The sequence below is a fragment of the Zootoca vivipara genome, chromosome 11 (assembly GCF_963506605.1).
Source record: "Zootoca vivipara chromosome 11, rZooViv1.1, whole genome shotgun sequence".
Lineage (NCBI taxonomy): Eukaryota > Metazoa > Chordata > Lepidosauria > Squamata > Lacertidae > Zootoca > Zootoca vivipara.
Window position 1 is genome coordinate 35,940,270 of NC_083286.1, and position 20,173 is coordinate 35,960,442.

At 41.0% G+C, this 20,173-nt stretch overlaps 1 pseudogene; it reads left to right on the plus strand.

Moving 5' to 3' along the window:
* Positions 1-15,106: 15,106 nt before the first annotated feature.
* On the plus strand, positions 15,107-19,772 carry LOC118076994 (uncharacterized; annotated as a pseudogene).
* The last annotated feature ends 401 nt before the right edge of the window (positions 19,773-20,173 follow it).

Consider the following 20,173-nt stretch of genomic DNA (forward strand, 5'->3'; position numbering starts at 1 on the left):
TAAAACAGGCCACAATGTTGCCCTTCAAATTAAGGACCAAAGGCCCACGTAAAGAAAAAAGGTTTGGGCCAGTGCCTAAAACCTAATAACTATGGTGCCAGGTATGCCTCCATGGGGAAAGCTTCCCACAAGTGTAAGGCCACCACTGAAAAGGACATGAGGGCAAGAGTCTTTCGCCTTGTTGTTCAGAACCATGCTACTTCTGTTCTTGGAGCATTAATGACTAAGATCCATTGATAACCTTATATTCCATGAATTTGCTTAATTCTTTGCTTTACAGTACAGTATCCAAATGCTTTGGATATTCTAAAACAGGCATGGCCAGACTTCAGGCTTACGGGGTATAATTTTCTTTCTTTCTTTCTTTCTCTTTCTTTCTTTCTTTCTTTCTTTCTTTCTCTGGTTCTCACTGGAATCAAGTGCAAAAAGTGGCAGGAAGCTATTTATTTATTTTTAAAGTATATCTTGTCTTTCATACTCCTAAGCAGTTTAACTACCGACCACACTCCACGAAGTGTATTCTGGAGTACCTTTATATACAAGTACAAATCTGTAACTTAATACTGAACTACAAATCAAGGATTCCACTAGCCTAAAATAAGGGGGGAGGCATTTTGGTTGTTGCTTTTTTTAAATGATTGGAAGTCAGAAGCCATTGTCAATCTACTGTAAATTATCCAGTGATCTACCAGTAGACTCCAATCTACCTTCTTCTCACCCTTGCTCTGAAGCACTATAAAACTGCTACATATTACTTACCTGCCTATACACTATAACAATTTGGAACCATCGTGATTGTGAAACCTGCACAGCATCACAGGTTGTACCTTCCAGTCTTTTCCATCTATATTGAAATTATGTTCACCTTTTCTCTGCCTTTCAGAGCTTTCCTTACAAAAACATCTAGGTCAGTAATCATGGAAACATTACACTAACATACTCCATAATATATTATTTTCTCAGTGGCAACAAGACAAAATGACAATATAGTCTAGCACTACTCTACCTTGCCAGAAATCTTCCACTGAATTAAAACCTGCATTCTGAAAACAGTCATAAGAACATTAAATGAGCCCTGCCTATCTAGTATAGCAGGGGTAGCAAATAAGCACTCACACTGATTAGCATATAACACTAAACCATCACCATGGTTTAGCTAGCATAATAAGTGAACACAGCCCAGCAGCTTAACTATGATTCATTTACTGCCAACAAACCATGATCTGCAGTCATTGTTGTTGGCTTATGAACCTTGGTTTGTTTTAAATATAGCTTTGCATTATGTTTGAAGCCAGCAACCTTCCTTTATCATAGTTTGTTTGACCACCCCACTCCAAATGCTCACCAAACATACAAGTAATGAGTAGCTGGAAAATAAGGTAAACTTTGGAAAAAACAACTTGTACAACTTAAATAAACCACAGCTTGGTGTAATGTGTGAACCAAGCCAATGAAAGAGAGAAGATCAAACTACTTAAGACTTCCCTGGCAGTAGGAAAGACCAACATAGAATGTCAGTCGTATCCCTTTGGTGAAGCATCGGAACAAGTTTTAACCAAGGGTGGGAGCTGTAAAAGGAATCTATTCTGGCTCAAAGAAAGCATGTGAAGAAGTTGTGAAAGTAAGAACTTTCCTGAAATCTCAGCTCACCTCCCATGTGGTTCTGTGTTAAATATAGAGATGAAGAGATACAATTACACAAGGTCACTGGAAGCCTACTATGAACTACTCTTTACTGAAAATACAGTGTGATAAATTTACAGCTTGCCTCTAAATACAACCTATGGCCACTTGTACTGGATAACAGAAGTTACGATGCAGGTGTCAGGTTCCTGCCCTCCCATGCACTTTAAATGTATTAGTTATGATGGGTTATTGTAAGGTCAGATATGCTATGGTTTATCTGTGATAATTTAAAACAACAACAACATGATGTGTTCAGACCTTCAGGGCTATGCACAAGTCATCCGTCAAAGGGAAAATTGAAAGTGAAATAAAGTCACACATCCCTTGTGGCTATTGTTGTTTCTTTGTTTTTTTCCTTTTTCTTTCCCTTCTTGTTCACATGCAGCAGATAAAGTTCTTCCCAAGTCTCCCTTCCTCCTTGGCTCCTCCTTTCCCAAATACCCCTTCTCTCCTATTTCTCTATCCCTTCATGCTCTACTAACTACAACCATATTGCCTGATAGTACTGGCTTCTCTGCACCTTGCTTGCTTTCTGCCCCTTTGTTCAATATTTTATCTCCCCTGCTTTCTAGGGCCTCTTTTCACTCTCCCCCCCAGATCTTGTCCCCTTTGTTAGTATCAGGTTGTTGTTTTTAAGTGTATAGTCATGAAATACTTTAGATATTAATGAATGATACTTACAAATTAATTAGGAATTGTGTATAATATTTATTTTAAGCTTATGTCACTTGCAGAACAAAACAGAACAAAATATATATTCTCCAACTTTTGCTTTGGTAATTAGAATATTCATAGGGAACACAATGATTTGGGAGTTAAGGTTTGCAGGCAATGGGGCAGCCAGATTTTAGCTTTCCTCCAGATGAACGTTTATGTAGGCATTTAGGGGGCAATCGTATTTCAAGATCCACTGGGATAAGCCATTGAGGATGCAGCTTTACAGTGGATCTCTGGCTCAGCTGAGCTCAGCAAGCTTCATGTTGCCAGCCCTGGCTCAGCCAAAAATATCCCAGCATAACTTGCTCAGGTGGCTGAACTGAATCTGTCAGGGCTAATGTATGTCTTAACAAGCGGGTGTAAGGGGGCAGGACCAAAGAAAGGGGACTTAGCCTGGATCCTATGCCCATTCAGCTTTGTCTTGTAGCCTGGCACTTGGGCATAGAACACTATTTTAAAGGCTTATTTTCCCTCTTCCAGTTTTAGGTAGAGCAGCAGCCCCGCCACTTAATGGGGTGTAACTTTACCCTGGCTTACTTTACGCCGGCTTCTCGTGCCTAAGATACCTCCCCAAGCCTCCATAACGGTTGGGTGCTCCTTTGAACACTTCGTTTGTAACGTATTCTTAACCATTTTAATTAATGTTTCCCCCAGTGTGTTTTGGGAATATTGTAGGGAAGCTATTCAAAGGGAAGCTAGTGTATACAGTATACAGATCAGAAGCCAGTTCAGCTCCAATACTTAATTCAGCTTAATTAACTGAAATATGAGTACTTTACAGTATAAATGTGTTCTAGGTTGGACGGCTCACATTTTTTGTTTAAAGTGCTTGCTAAAAGGCTTACCCCCTCTCCAGCTCCCACTGCCAACAAGACATTGCAAGGAAAATTTGGAAGGGAAGAAATCACGTCCAGAAGAAATTTTTATTTTAATGTTTATTCATGGTATACTTTAAATGCCTGTGGCATATATCAATGCCACAAGCACAAATTATGAATTATGTATAGCTTTTATTAAAAGCTTATGTGATTTACACTGGAACCCTATACATATTTTCTCAAAAGGAAGGCTGTACATACATCATTTATTCTGGCTCCAGTACACTCCCACCACTGGTGTTTGAAACCATGATGCTAGCCATAATCCTTATTTGTCTTGTAGTTCCTTGAGAAATGCTGACTTTTAATGTATTTTCCCTCAAACCAGCTTCTTCCAGATTTGAACATGTACTGGTAAGCTACATTCACTTCGCAGCTTAGCTGAGGTCCGTACATTTGCGACAGCCATTATGCATGCACAGATAACAGTTTCATGAACAGAAGTTCAGGAGGGTTTGAAGGTGCAGGGAACCCAAATAGGGAGTGTATATCAGATGATATGGAATGAGATGGGAGTATCTGCTATTCAAAGGGGGGGGAAACTTCTGGGTACACACCAGGAACTATTTTTGGCCTGCAAACCACAAAGTCTGGTGTATAGCTGATTTCCATGGAATTCAGGTGTCCTTTAGACATTTTCACATGAGCAGCTAATGTACAGGTGGGAGAACATTTAAATGACACAACTACAAGGATGGAGCCAATCGTGTGAGTCTTTTTTATGGAATTGACAAAGCTCCTGGGGTGGGTGTGGGTGTGGGTGGGTGGGTGTGCATGCACGCCACTTCCAAGGAATAGACCATTGCACTTGACTCCTGCCCACAAGCTGGGTCATACAAGCCTGAATTCAGTCACAAAGGAGTGGATCACAAATAGGCATCTTCCCCATAGTTAGGAGGACAGATACTGTAAAACAGGCATCCCCAAACTGCGGTCCTCCAGATGTTTTGGCCTACAACTCCCATGATCCCTAGCTAACAGGACCAGTGGTCAGGGATGATTGGGATTGTAGTCCAAAACATCTGGAGGGCCAAAGTTTGGGGATGCCTGCTGTAAAAGAACATCTAAATTGACTTCAATCTAAGTTTTTATCTGTAGTATCAGGCTGCATAGGGTATGTACTGTATATTAAGTTATGCCTGTGTTAAAAGACTGGTGATATTTTTGCCCTTTCAATGAGTGTGGGTTTAAAGGATCAACATTATTGTTTCCTAGCACGTTTCCAGTTGAGACAAACCCTTAGAAGAGGGTGCAGGGTAGCACGAGAGAATGGGATTTATGCACACCCATTAAGGAGCAAATGCATCCCTTTGTGGATGATTTACAAAGGGGCCCTACTCACAGATGAAGGGAGATCTGATATAACAATTCATTGTTCTGACACACATTGCAATCATGATGTGCAGTTTTTAATGTATCATGTTACATTAAGCTTAGCCCATGGTCTAATACCGTGTAACATAAATTTCTGTAAAGGGAGAAACATAACATGATGCTGTCTTATAAAAGACACACACAATTTTTTCAGTTCACATCCCTTTTCTCCATGAATGCCCAATCTGAAAATCAAGGTGACAGACAAAAGTGGAGTGAATGAGCATCCACAAACCAGCATATCTTTCTTGGGTAGTTTTGCTCATTCTCACCTGTAGTCAATGACTCCAGTCAGTTTTTATGTTGCAATGCATGAGCAAAGTTGATGGACATATTTTTTGGTCACCCCTAGTTAGATTTTATTCAGGGTCAACCAAGAGGAACCTAACAAGGATTAAGACTGTAAAATACACTGGAATTAATCTCAGAAGTGTTTGCTCCAAAATGCAGAAATGTATGTTTCTAGAGAAGTTGCACCTTTTTTGTTTTAAGATTATGCCTTTTGTTCTTATAGCAGATGTTTTACATAGTGTTTTAAATCCTTTACAAAGTACAAAAGTTTTAAAGATGTGGCAGAGCTAAAAGTGGCACTCTGACCCCTGAAACACCATTAGAGTGACATTAGAATAAAAATCTGCATGATAATTGGGTAAAGTGAGATGGCAATATGGTTGAATTTTTTTTAAGCCTTCATAAATCCCACCCAAATTACTGCATAATAAAGGAGACAGCCTATTCTATGAATGTGTTAAATCAGACTACATGAATAGGAGAAGGAAGGCCCTGAGGTCAGACCTTGGGGTGAGCGCTGCTCTATAGGGCAGCTGTGTCCTACAACATTGTTTTAGGACAAAAATTGCTTTGCTAAAATGGCTCCTCATTCTGACCTCAGGATGCCTCATCAGAAGCTGCTCAATCTTTTCCCCCTTTAGCTGACAAAAGATTTCTTACATTGCCTCCACCACTTTACTCCATAAGAATTGTGGCCTTCAACAGGTTAAATAGATCCCCATATTTGTTCAAGAGAGTAAACATGGAACCAACAAATCCATGGTTATAAAGCCAAAGTGCAGGTGGAAGAGAGGGGTTCTTGCTGGCCACCCAGCTTCACTAACCTGCCAGCAGATACATTTACTGTATATTTTCTCTAAACACCTTATGAAGTGTGTTTAACTATCCTGATCCCTCCATGGATTCCATCCAATCTCCTGTCCTAGAAGTGGCACGGATCAGAATTTATTCGTATCCTTCAATTTATACACTCATTTGCTGGCACAACAACTCTTAGAATCAACATACAGTGGTACCTTGGTTCCTGAACAGCTTAATCGTCGAACAAATCAGCTCCCAAACGCCGCAAACCTGTAAGCAAGTGTTCCGGTTTGGGAATGTTTTTGGAAGCCAAACATCTGATGCAGCTTCTGTGGCTTCCGCTTGAGTGCAGGAAGCTCCTGCAGCCAATCGAAAACCACGCCTTGGTTTTTTAACGGTTCTGGGAGTTGAATGGACTCCCGGAATGGATTAAGTTCGAGAACCAAGGTACCACTGTACTGACCTGTTGAAGCCAAACATTTCAGCTAAGCTGCTTAATGAGTGGAAAGATATGTATAAGGAAGCCACACAATTGTAGAGTTGCTTCTTAGTAAGGAGTTTTAGGATTCCACTTCACAATGTAATTAGCCTATACAAGAGTGTGTCAAGGATTGGCAGGGCTCCGGAGTGTGATGTGAGAACAAGGGACCAGGGAAGTGACCAAGGAGAGGGGACCAGTGATTTATGGGGTGTCACGCCAACCGCAAGCAGGAGCTAGGGGAAGAGGGAGAGTCAGAGCAGTCTGAGACAGATGTGGTGGAGGAATAAGCTACGGTTCAGGCAAGCAACAGGTCAGTAGATTCTCTCTCCCCTCAACCCATCTCGTAGAACTGGGAGGGGGGGCTTGAAGAGGGAAAAGCAGTGACAACTTCCTGCAGAAGAAGTCTCAAGTTGCGGGCGCACAACCCATCAGAGGAGGGGAAGCACCCCACTGTTGCTGCAACTGCTCCATAAGGCCCAGATCTGCGAACAGCTTGCCTAAAGCAGGCGTCAGGAATTTTTTTCAGCAGGGGGCCGGTCCACTGTCCCTCAGACCTTGTGGGGGGTTGGACAATGTTTTTTTGGGGGGGGAATGATGCAAGAGTACCACGAGCCCCGGTGGCTGCTTACCTGTGTCTTGCGAGTGGCAGGGGCTGGTGGCGGTGGGGGGACGATGAGCGGCGCTTGAAAGGGCTCCAGAGAGGGGCTGTATAAAATGGTGGTCGCTCAAGAGCTGCTACTGCTGGCACCAACAAAGCCCAGCCCCCTTCCTCCTCTAGGCAGGGCGGGGAGAAGCCAGGAGGAGGGAGGGAGGAGGAGGCGTCGCCTTGTGAGGAAGAGGGAAAGAAAGCGTGCACTGGCGATCCATGTGGTGATTCCCGGACCATCCGCAGGCCAGATACAGAAGGCAATTGGGCCTGATCTGGCCCACGGGCCTTAGTTTGCCTACTCATGGCCTAAAGGCTAGAAGCGTGTGCGTCCAGAGCACTGTGGAAGCTGCTATAAGTGTGTCTCTTGCCAATAAAGAGTTAACTATCAGATGTGTGTTTTCCTTATCTTGGTTGGACCATGGCAGTGCATTAGTAGAACTGCAAACTTTAGCATTAAACAAGTACACTGGGGATGTATGGGGAACAGAACTCAGTGCATCACCATCCATTAAAATGATTTAAAATTATTCAGGAAAAAGCAATCACATATGCAGACCCTAAAGAAATAAAGACACCTGGCAGTTTCCAGTTAACATGACCCAGCAAAACAATGATTTACAGAACTTACCCCTTTCCTCCCCCTGTGCACCCCCTAAAACCTATATTAGGGGCTCCCCCAATCCTCTGGAGTGGATTTGAGGAAGGCACATGGGCCATACAGGGGTAGGAGAGGGGGAAAGTTATATTGTATAAGCAAGTAGCAAAGCATGATTTGTGTTTGTTTGGCATTTTCCTTTTTAGTGTGGCGTTGTTGCCAGGAAAATTTGCAATGGGAAAATCTGCTTTTTTCAACAACAACAAAGCCTATAGCATTCACCCAACCTTTTAAAAATATTTTGATTCTGTAAGCTCCTACTAGACATTTCCCCATCTTGATGGAAAATTGTATAATAATGATGTGATAATATTTTGATAATGGTTCTTTTTTATTTTTGGTTCTGTAAACCATTTCTCAAATTCAGCCAGCGCACCCCTTAGGGTTCCGGTTCCACTGTTTACAAAATGTTTTAAGTGCAAAGACTGAGGATTGTCATGATTCATTCCATGCTTGATGTCATATTGGCTCACACAATAGCTGCCTTTGATTATATCTATAAATCTCACCATACCATATTTCATCCATAGAGAGGTCTTATTTGCAATGCTAAATCTGCCATTAAAGATGAATGAAGTCAGTGGTGATATGGATAGACACTTTCAGACTTGACAAAATAAAAGGGTTTGTATACACTATATTTTTTTGCTCTCCAGTGACTCCCAGTCTATAACAATGGTAAATCTTAATATAAAAGAAACCAAGGACTGTGCCCATTAAAGTTCAATCTCATTGCATAAGAGAGCATAGCCATGTGGCATACATCCTTTTGCCTTTGATTATTGCAAAATAGCTAAAGCTAATTTAAGCTTTTCTCGTTTACATATACAATACCAGGTACACTGTTTTGTTTTGTTTTGTTTTTTTAAAAAAGAACACCTGCTAACTTACTCAGATATATATATAGAAAATGAAATAAGGATGTGTTTCAAAACAAATAAGAATCTAGGAGGAATAGGCGCAACTATTACAAACGAAAGCGCTATTACACACATTTCCTGCCTGTGGGTTTCCCAAAAGCATCTGGTTGGCCACTATAAAAACAGAATGCTGAACTACACAGGCCTTTGGACTGAACCAGAAGGATTCTTCTTATGTTCATCTATTTATCTCTTCTTAAATCACATGCTGCTGCTGAGCATAACATCCTTTAATGAATATCCTGTGTAGATCAAGTCAAATTACATTGTCTCTTTACATCATATTAAGATCTACCATAGTAACTCAGTTTTGGATTTACCATTTTAGTACCCAGTACTATATAAGTCAGTGCAATATAACATTTCAGGTCATGATTCTTCAGGACTTGACAAGAATCACATAATCTTATCTTGCAGATATAGAAGCCACTGACAGTGCTCAATGGGAAACAGGAAGCAACATCAATATATCTTTTGAAGGTTGACCATTCAATTCACAGTAGCATGCAGATGGGCTTTTAACATGTTCATTTTTAAGTTATTTTGGCTCCGGTGTGTTACTGTAATAGAGAATATTCCATATTCTACATTCTGAAGTTGACAACAAATAAAATATTAAAGAACATTTCCTTATAATAATATGATATTAACAACTGCACACATTTTGTATGTATACATGTAAGCTATTTCATAAGCAAAGCTGTTACCTCTCTTGAATATATATTTAACAGGCACCAGCTAATAAATGAATGTGAGGTGGTTAATCAACTTAAAATATTTTCTCATCTTTCAGTCCTTTTTTTAAGACAGAGGATGCAAACCCTCAAACATGATTGGTTCATAACCTCCATTCTTCCCAATACAAACTGGAACACAAACAAGTACTTCACACTCAAATGAATGGAGGATGCACAGCAAACGGCACTTAATGAATTGCACTTGTATTTTTTTCTTGTGGCTATTTTAAAATAATTAACTACCTAAATGCCATGTTTGCCTTTGACAACTTGACCCTTGGCCATTAAATAATAAAGCAAGCATTATCTTCATTTTTATTCTAATTTTCTCTGCAGATAACCTGATTGGTGTGGTATTGAACAAAGCCGTCTTGAAAGCATAAGGGTATCAGTAGCCATCTGTGTGGGTTTGACTGATCACATGCTTGAATGCAAAGTTTAAATACTGGCAAAATGATTCCTCCCTTTTTGGCTACATGAAATCTGTGCAAAAGACTGTCTACCCAGGCTGATATTTTCTAGCAAAGAAACAACTTCTGCCAGTGCTTAGAAGACACGAACATGTTGCCAATTTCGTACATACAGGGGATGCAGTCCAGTTTCTGTATGAACCACTCAAGTTAATGCTGTTCTAATGTCATGTGATGCCCAGAAAACAATGAATAAATTAATAAAATTGATAAGAAATAATAGAGTCTGTGTCTACTTAAGCAGACCCACTGAAATTAATAGGCATGGTAAAGATAAAGGTAAAGGGACCCCTGACCCTTACCATAGGCATGGTAACTTAGGGCTATTAATGTCAATGGGTCTAACTCTGAGTAGAATTTTGTTGGATACCTCACTAGAAATCTGCAGCAAAAGAGATGGCAGTTTATTTTGAATCGGTGTATGAAACAGACCTCCTCTCCCCTCCTTCATATAGCTCCACCCATCCTGACAGGCTTTTAAGGTTTTGTTTTCTAAAAGCCCTCTTGGCTATTAAGGTTTTGTTTTCTAAAAGCCCTCTTGGCCTGTCCCCCAACCCTCAGATTCCCAAGCATCCACTAGAGATGGGGAAGAAATTCAATTTTCCACTTGCATTTAAAGGAAAACTGAGCAAATCCACATTTTCTGGAACAATATGCAAAACGATACACAATTATCCTTTGAAATTTGCACGCATCCAAATTTTGCAATGCAGTTCTCCAGCCGTGCAATATGTTCAAGAATGCACAGCTCTACCTCCTCAGGATGAAGGGTTGCTGTAAATCCAGTGTTAGGACTTCCTGTACCAGCATTACAAACTAGGCTTGGCTGATTGTTCCTCTTGTTTTATGACATTAAAATACTTACAGCAGTCCAAATTAAGAGTGATTACATATGTGATCGAAACATATCCCTGAGTGGACAGGAATTGAAGCTTGGGAGAGCACCCTAAAAAACTCACAAATGCAGGGTGTTCAAGTGTGTAAGTGTTGCTTCCAACTGCAAAGAAATTGTTTTTTTAAAAAAAATGTGTATGCAGAATTAGGATGACCTCAAGGATGCAGAGTTTTTAAAAGGTGGCTCTTGTTTTTTACTTTGACTTTTGACAGTCTGTGAACATTTTTCTTTTCTCTTTCATCCTGTTCCCTTTTTCTCCTCATCAGGATGACTAAAGGGCTAAAGTTTTAGTGGAAGAGTGCATGAATAAGAATGAGAAGTATACATGGCACTTCAAAATGCTTTTCTAAGGCTAGAAGGCTGACCTTTAGCCATCAAAGACTTCTAAAAGGACTAAAGTAAACATTTAATGGAAGTGGAGCAATAATGGGGCCCTACTACAGCTAGTTTTACAGTAATGCTGTTACTTAAGTATTTATAGGTTTCTCAAACAGCTAAGAAGAGGGAAAAGGTGCATTTAAGGGAACTGGCTAGTCAGCAACAGAGTAAATATACTATAGATTACAATAAAACAAAATGAAGCACAGAGATGTTTCCCCCCTGTGGCATATTCTCCATGCACATTCCTCTTTGCTGTTAAAAGCCATGACCCAGAGAGCTGTGAGTGAGGGGAAAATAACCTTGTACATTCACAGAATTGTAGAGTTGGAAGGGACCCCGAGGATCATCTAGTCCACCCCCTGCAATGCAAGAATATGCAGCTGTCCCATATGGGAATCAAACCTGCAACCTTGGAATTATCAGCATCACACTGTAACCAACTATCCCTACAAGGTGTAGTGAGGGCCGCTAAATTAGATGGCTTTTTAAAAAGCTATACAGGTGCATGGAGAATAAGGCTGTCCACAACTATTAGCAATGCCAGCTACATGGTGGCTCTAAGTGCAGAGGCAGTATACCTCTGAAAACAAAATGCTGGAGTGGTAGATATTTGAAGTGCAGGAACTCATCACGATGGCAGCTACAGCCACACCCCATACACATACATAATATGTAATATACACACATACAGTAAGCCGTCGACTTGCATGTATTTAACTTGTGCATTCAGTTTTACATGCTAGGTGTATATAGTTTTTTCTTGTTTCCTTATGAAGCCAAACTCTATTATGTTATTTTTCAGCCTTTGTATCTCTTCATCTGGATTCTATACAGTACACTGCATCCTGGATTCATCTCCCAACTCTCCCCTGAGCTCTTCCTCTGGTCCTCTACTTGGATAGGTAGCTATAATCTTTTTGTTCCTCTTTCTTAACCTTTAGAATAAATTGCTGTGTTGTCTGGGGCAAAGACACACGACTCGAGGCAGGTTGAACTCAATGGGAAGGCGACCAAGAGCAGAGCTCGAGCGCTTCCTTTTATTGAAAGCTCAGGATGATAGTTAATCATTACAACGACAGTGTAACTTCTAGCCAATTACAGCAGTACAGTCCCATACAAGGTAATGTTTCCTGTAACGTCACACCCGGTCACTCCCTAAGACATCCTCCATAGCCCACGTGTTGTTTTGCCATGCCCTCTGTCCATGCTCCAAGCACATGTCACTCTGTAAACACCCCCTCCTAGTTCCCATTGTGTTACCCTCCTTGGCTTGACCCATCTGGTTTGTCCTGATTCATCCAGTTCCATCCAGATCATCCTAGATCCTTCTAGCTCTGTTGTGACCTGTTGCCCTGCTGACCTGAGCCTCTGACCTGTCCTTCTTCACGTGTTTCCTATTCTGACATTAGCCGGCTTGCCGCGCTAATGCCCACACTCTCGCAGATCGGTGTGGCTTGCCAGCACCAGATCTCAGTCATTCCCACACATGCCTGCACAATTTCCTCGTGTAATCCCCACATTGCTGGTTGAAATTCTAGGTGGTAAATCAAAGTAGACTCAAATAACAGTTAAGATTGTTGCTAGTTTTACATACCATAATAATTGTTTGTAATAGTCATTTATCTGATATTTCACAATTTTTTAGAGTTAAGTTAAAAGCTAAATTGTAGTTAATCTCAATGTTAAGCAATATGATCTTTGCATAGAACAGCTAACAGCTATTCCATCTCATGCCTTAATATTGCATATTCATATTCTGCTTTGTCATGTAATCAGTATATTTTATATTTGCCTGCATGTAGTGTTCCTTATACTTTTCCTTCTCCAATGTTCATTTCACATTCTTTGTGCATTATAGTTGCACCTTTCATAACTGAAGTACATTCACTGCTTTTGTGCTACTGCATTTAAAATACTTTTTTCAAACTGATTTCAGCTATTGGTCATTTCTGGTCACAACCTTCTTGCCCTCTGGAGCAAATTAAGGACCTCATTTTCATGTGCAACTCCTGGGAGGGGGACACACCAGGCCAATATTGCCTTACTGCCCTTTGGTGGTTTTCGGGAGGGACTTGACCAGCTAATGTGGGAAGCAGAATAGACTTTGGGTCCAATCTAGCAGAACTTTTCTTAGGTTATAAATGCATATGCACAAATATTAGCACAAGAAAGCCATATCAGTTTGACAGAAGAAATCCATTTGCCACATTAGGAATAATGAAAAAAATGTGAAAGGCACCAAAACTTACTTTCAGGAGGAAGCCCAGCTAGGGCCTCTGACATTAGGAAGAAATGTATATTTGAAAAACACTAAAACTTTCTACTCAAGCTATAGATATTTCTGCCATGTGTTAAGATAAACAAAGTAGTCTTCCTAACCAACATTTGTGGATTTTCTTTTAGATCCTCTCCACTACCCAGTGCTGAATAGAGCTTAGTTGTTGGTTATGCCCTCCTGTATATGTCTAGTAAGAATTCCCATTAACTGCAATGGGACCCACTTTCACATAGGTGTTTATAGAATTGAAACCCCTCTGTAATTTGGTTTTCAGAAGAACCTAAACTAGGAGCTCAGATTGTGCAGAGAAGTGCATAGGAGGGGCTTCAGCACGGCACATCATTTAGTCAGAAACACAAATCAGTTTCTTTAGGGCAGGGGTCAGCAAACTAAGGCCCATAGGCCAGAAGCGGCCCGCAGAAGTCGTTTGAACGGCCCACGAGCTGCCCCCCAACTGAGCTGCCTGCTCACACATTGTGCTAAACCGGTGCAGTGCAGCGCGCGGACTCACTTCTGCGGTGCCGAAAATTGTGTCTGCGCAGATGCAGATACTGATACTGAAAATCACGTCTACGCAGATGCTGAAAATCGTGGGCAAGCACGCTCACACGCAATCCGGCCCACAGAGGGATCTCCGCGGGACCGATCCGGCCCAGACAAGATAAACCTTGCTGATCCCTGCTTTAGGGTAATCCACACAGTGGGGGTTTTCAATAATTATTTTTTCCAACAACAGACTCCTATAGCATATCAGAAACCTTGCGCCTTGTAGCACAGAGGTTTGCTGTTCAATAAGTTTGGCAGACAGTTGGGCCTGACTTTTAATTTAGTATTATCATAATACCTTGTTGATACTTCAGATGTTCATAGGATTTAATTCCTTTGTATGATACATCAACAGCTTCATTATGAGGGCTAGGGATGTCTTAATATTTAGGATCACCTACTATAAGATTTGTAAAAGAAAGAAAAAGGGATTGTGCAATACAGGTTTAAAGAAATTTAGTAAATAGAATGAAACTCTTCTGCCCAGTTCCATCGCTAGAACGTTGGTGCAATTCCATCTATTTCATCAGAGTTGTGCCAACATACACTGGTGATTAATTTCACTACTTACCCTGCTGAAAGCTGCAATGCTTCATTTTTTGTACATTAATAATACGCTTGTCATTAGGCCTATTTTACAAAATATATTTTCATTGTTAATATACATTCAAAGTTTTGAAGTATGTGCAGTGGCTCTACTTAAGCCAGTGGCAGGAATGAAAAGATTTACCATTTCCTTTTCTAGAGCCAGAATGTCACTTACAATTTCTAGTCTATTTTCATACTGCTCTATCACATCACCTGGAAAAACAATAGAAAATATTTTCTCAGGGTGGTTCACACTAATAGATATGAGTTTTAAAATAACTCCTGCTTCAGATATTCATACGTAGCCACAAGCCACCACAGGAGAAATTTGGACACCATCACTCTCTGACTCTATCCAGACTAGATAGTGATTCCAGACTAGATAGACCAGCTCTGCATGTATAGTAGTGACTGAGATTATTGTTACAGGCTTCACTTATTTTAAGTAGGCAGTCATCTGGAACTGATAACTGTTCACTGATTGATGGGTTTGCAGCCTGGCTCTGCGCAGCAGACAAAACTTCTAAAACAGTACAATTCACAATACAAAGCTAAAAGCTCTGCATCTAAACATCTTAAGCTAGCAGCAGTGGAAAGGTCTTTATTTTGACTGTTCATACGTTCTTTCACAAAACAATCTTAAGGGAAGGGGGGATAATTAATCTAAAATCATTTCCATTTTGTGAATCAAAAATATCTTTTTTCCATGTCAGCACTACTAGTTGTTAGCCAGTTGTTCATTATCTGATGGAGATGAGAATGAGTGTTGCTAATGTCACTCCCAGAGCAGAATTATCAAGCTTGCTGCACGAGCTTATCCCTTATCGAAGAGTATGTTTCTGTCTCCCTCAACAGGGAAGAGATAGGTTCCAGCCTAACAGGGTCATCCAGCCACAGAGAAACACTTTTAAATCTAATTGATTTCAGAAGGCAACTTAAGCACACAAATACCCCCTTGCATTCCAGTGCCGAGTGGATCACATAGGTTTGGGCAAAGGGAGGAGAGAGAACCCACCTGTGGGCTACCTCTGGATGCTTCCAGACTGACACTCTTTTCAGGTGGGATTCAATCTCATACCAGCAAATTCAGATTGTGCCGTTAAAGTTGATTGGGCAGCCTTGCTGCACCACACGCATAAGGTAAGTAGAAGATGGCTGTATCTTTCCACTCCTGACACAGCTTTCAGACTGGGAAGAGGGCAGGTGAACAGGCAGCAACAGAAAGGAGGTGGAGAAGCAGGGCCAGGAACCTCAGAGGATTAGAAGTGGGCCACCTGCAAGGCTGTGGGCTTTGACAGGTGCTGACAATGTTAGCCCTGGGTCCCCACCATGGACACCTTAGAGCAGGCATCCCCAAACTTCGGCCCTCCAGATGTTTTGGACTCCAATTCCCATCTTCCCCGACCACTGGTCCTGTTAGCTAGGGATCATGGGAGTTGTAGGCCAAAACATCTGGAGGGCCACAGTTTGGGGATGCCTGCCTTAGAGATAAGGCTCCTAGCCTAGCCTTCTCTCTGACATGCTAGAATGTGTTTTGCAAGTTGCCTTTGTTTAGAATTTTCCCAAATGAAAAAATAATAATAAAGTGCTACAGTCCTGGGAAGGTTGTACAATGAGCATTTTCAGACCCTGTAGATCAGCTCGGATATATAATGAAACAGGGAATGATCTGAAGAAGGTTTAGGCTGTTCTAGTGCTGAAGTTAAGCAGGTGTGGTATTGAGTCGTATCTGAATGAAAACCCCAAAGATTGAAATAAATACATCTGATCTGATCTCCTAACTTGGGGCAGTGCAGTCAAGGGAAGCAAAAATATCACTCATGGATGTACTACCACTATTCAAATATATGGTAAACGATTAAGAAACAGGTCCCCAAATGTAAGTTGGAGTTAAAAGTGGGTCCTGTGTCTGAAAAGGTTGCTGACTACTGACTTAGAGTATGGCTATTGTTGCAATGACCATTGTAAGGCTTTTAAACAAGCAGGTCCTGGGTCTAGATGTATGTGTGAGCCTATTCAAGTCAGATCAGACAATGAGATCAATAATGATTGAAAAAACAGCTGATTCTTCACAGTTAAGGGGATTAGAGCTATAGTAATTCATGGATTACAGACAGCCAAGCATTTCAGAAGCATGTGCAGCAGTATAAAATGGGAGATTATCCCAGTTTGCCTACTTCCCAAGGATATTTTCATGCTTTCACAAACATTTTATTGGGGGAAAGGATATTTCAAAGAGAAGCCAATTCATTTTCAGGAGCTGTTGCAAACAAGATCAGCAACAAATAGAGAGCACAGTCCAGACGGTTACACACTTTTAAGTGCTTAAGTCTCTCCCGTTGAAGTAAATGGGGCTTCAGAGGGAGAGATTTACGCACTTAAGTAAAAGTGCCCAACTTTGGCTGGACCCATAAAATCTCCAGAAGTATACACAGAATTGTTTCCGCCAATGAGACTGGAATTTTTGTGAATGTACACTGAAAGTATCCAATATGTATTAAAATTATGGATGCACACACATTTTAATGTTTCCAAAGCCCAAAATTGGCTCGTTTATTATTGAGTACATGCATTTGCGACCCAATTTTCTTCTATTATAAAACTGAAGGTGGCACAGATGAGGTTCCTAGGTGGCCTTCCATCCAGGCACAGATAATACCCGCATGGTTTAAAGAAGGTGACTTTGCTATGTGCTCTCAGACTATGACCTGGAGAACTTAAGGCTAGGATACCTCCAAGCAACCTCTTTCCTCTTGCAGCTGAATAATTTGGTTTCCTCGGCACTCATGGCCACATTACTGTTAACCACCAACTCCCGATTTACCATTGGGTCATCCACTCCACTCACAAAAGAAGATGCAGATGTGGCACAAAACATTCAAATTTCATGCAAATTTGTGCCCCCCTTTTTAGCATGTGGGACAGAACACCCAATCCATGTACAGTGTACTGGGCCCACAAAACCCTCAATCCCATGACTGCTAAGTTTGCTCAAGAGCCTTTAGTGAGGACCTTTGTCAAAAGCTTTTTGAAAGTTCAGCTAAACATCACCTTTATCCATGTGCATGTTAACACTCTCAGATAAACTCTACAAATTTAGTGAGACAGGACTTTCCTTTGCAGAAGACTCACTGATTATTCTTCAGCAAGACTTGTCCTTCTGCATCCTGGATAATATAACTTTAATAATGCTTTCCACTAATTTACCAGGAACAGCCATTAAGCTAACTGGTCTGCAAAACAAATTATGCTCCTGGGCACTCACACATATCAGGAAGAAAAGTGTGCATCCAAAGAACATCAGTCCTCTTTCTATGTATGCAATTGCTGTGGTAACAAGGCTTTGCAGTCTTGGGAATTACTTGAACCAGTTTGGAAGAGGATTCTGGCCATCATCCTAAACTCACCTACTTAAAAGTCCCATGAAAATAAATGCTAAATCAATGTAGAAATCAATACGACATTCACAAGTAAGTGTATTTACGAATGTAGTCTCTGTGTCAATGTTCATCAAAGAGCAAGGCAGGCCTTCCCATTTGTTTAGTTTCTATACTGCAGAATTGCAAGGTTTAAGACCAGGTCAGTCAAAATGCTGGGGATCTGTAAGATGGCCTTTGGAAAGTTTCCTATGGGTGGATATATTTGAAAATATTATTCTGAGCTTGCATTTGTTCGATGACAACCATGTAAGCATTTGTTTTTCATCCTACTTCAATTTGCTTTTGAGAACACAGTGTTATTTATGGTTAAAATGTATGTGTTGTTTTTCAAACATGCATTCAAAATAAATTTTAGAGCAAGATAAAAAAACAAACCAATGCAGTGATGGCACCAGAAAAAAGTGCAGTGACACAGGAAATGAAAATTTTAATTTCTGAGGTGGTGAGCTTTGTCCCATATGTTCAATTTCTGAAAGAGAAACAACAGTATATTTCACATTAATAGGCAGCCATTAAGAACTCTCTGGTATGTGGATTTGTGCACACTGGGTAGATCCCTAAGCCACCTTGCTTCCCCCTCCCACCCCAAGGCTTTCAATTCTTAAAACAAATGAACAAATTTATGCCCAAACAACCTTGAAACTTCTAAAAATATCACCACAGATATCTCTGCACTTTTTAGTGACAAAGGCTCCAGAATGTGGGAAGCTGGTTTTGCCAGGAATGATGTCCCTCATGCTGTGTTTTCCCCTCTTTTGTTGGTTGCCCCAGGCATCAGGGTATGGTGGCTGGTATGGGCCAGAAAAACAGATGCCTTGGTGGTGAGGGTAGCAGTCATGAAAGGGAAAAGGAAACCAGATGCATTTAATGCTGTTTGGTGGCCCTTCATTACATATGGCAATACATCAGCACAAATTTGGATATCATGATTATATTTCTGCTCTGAACTTTGTCCTTCAATATCTCAATCTCTTCCAGCCAATTAAAATAGTGGCATTACCCTGATAATATATTATGTAAGGGCCCTGCAAGAACCACACAGAAAATGAAAGAAAAGGGCAACAGTGACTATACATAAACATACCTGTAATAATAAATATGCTTACTTACCTGGTTTCTGATTTGTTTGTTTTTGTCTTTCTTGTTATATTCAATTTCTATTTTGTGCCTATATACAATATGTATACAGTGTAACCTCAGTTGTCGAACACTTCGGAAGCCGAACAATTCGGAACCCGAACACCGACACCCCAGAAGTGAATGTTTCCGTTTTTGAATGTGCCTCGGAAGTCGAACGGCTTCCAAGGCGCATTTCTCCATTTTTTAAAAGGAATTTGCCGGCTGGCAATTGCACTTCGGTTGTCGAACGTTTCGGAAGTTGAACGGTCTTCCAGAACGGATTGTGTTTAACAACCGAGGTTCCACTGTATCATTGAAAAATAATTTTAATAGAAATTTTAAAAGAGTTATTCTGGCCCTATGGTATTGTCACCAACTAGGGTGACAAGGAAAAGAGCTAGCACCACACCTTCTATGATAAGCTGGGAGTTGCCCCAGAAAAATATATCCTGCTGCTGACAGAGGCTTCCCTGAACCCCAAGCCAACAGAGAAAAGATGGCATAGTTCATGTTTGAGACTTTCAACACCACAGCCATGTGCACTGCCATCCAGGCTGTGTTGTTGCTGTACGCCTCTGGCCATACCACTGGTATTGTGATGGACTGTGGTGATGGTGTCCCCCACCCTGTGCCCATCTATGAAAGTTACACTCTGCTCCACATCATCTTCTGCCTGGATTTCGCTGGTCATGACTTGACTGACTACCTCATGAAGATTTTGACCAAGAGAGGCTACAGATTCACCACCACAGTTGAGTGAGAAATTATGCTACACTGTGCTGGAGATGGCTACTGCTGCTTCCACTTCCTCCCTGGAAAAGAGCCATGAACTTCCTGGTGGTCAAGTGTTCACATTAATACTCTAAAGTACAGTAAGCCTTCTTGATTTTGATGGAGTTAACTTTCAAGTAGACATGCCTAGGATTGCAGTCGTACTTTAGGTTCTGATTTTTGATTCAGTTATAATGTGTGAAAATTGGTTTTCCTTTAGAGTCATCATTTAGGGTCGGCCATTTGCAGTGGGGTGAGCTACCTCTCTGTCTTGCCCCCATCTGGCACCATGCATGTCAGACGATATACAGGTAATAACAATCCTCAAAGGTGACAATCCAAAAAGTATTATAGCCCTTCCAAAAGACAAGCAAAGAAAAATGATCCCTCAACTGTATGGTTGTTTTCAATGAAACGCTGGATTCAGGCTGAAAGTCGTGCAGCCGATACAAAACTACCGGTATGTCAGAATGGTTCCAATGAGTTATTCATTACA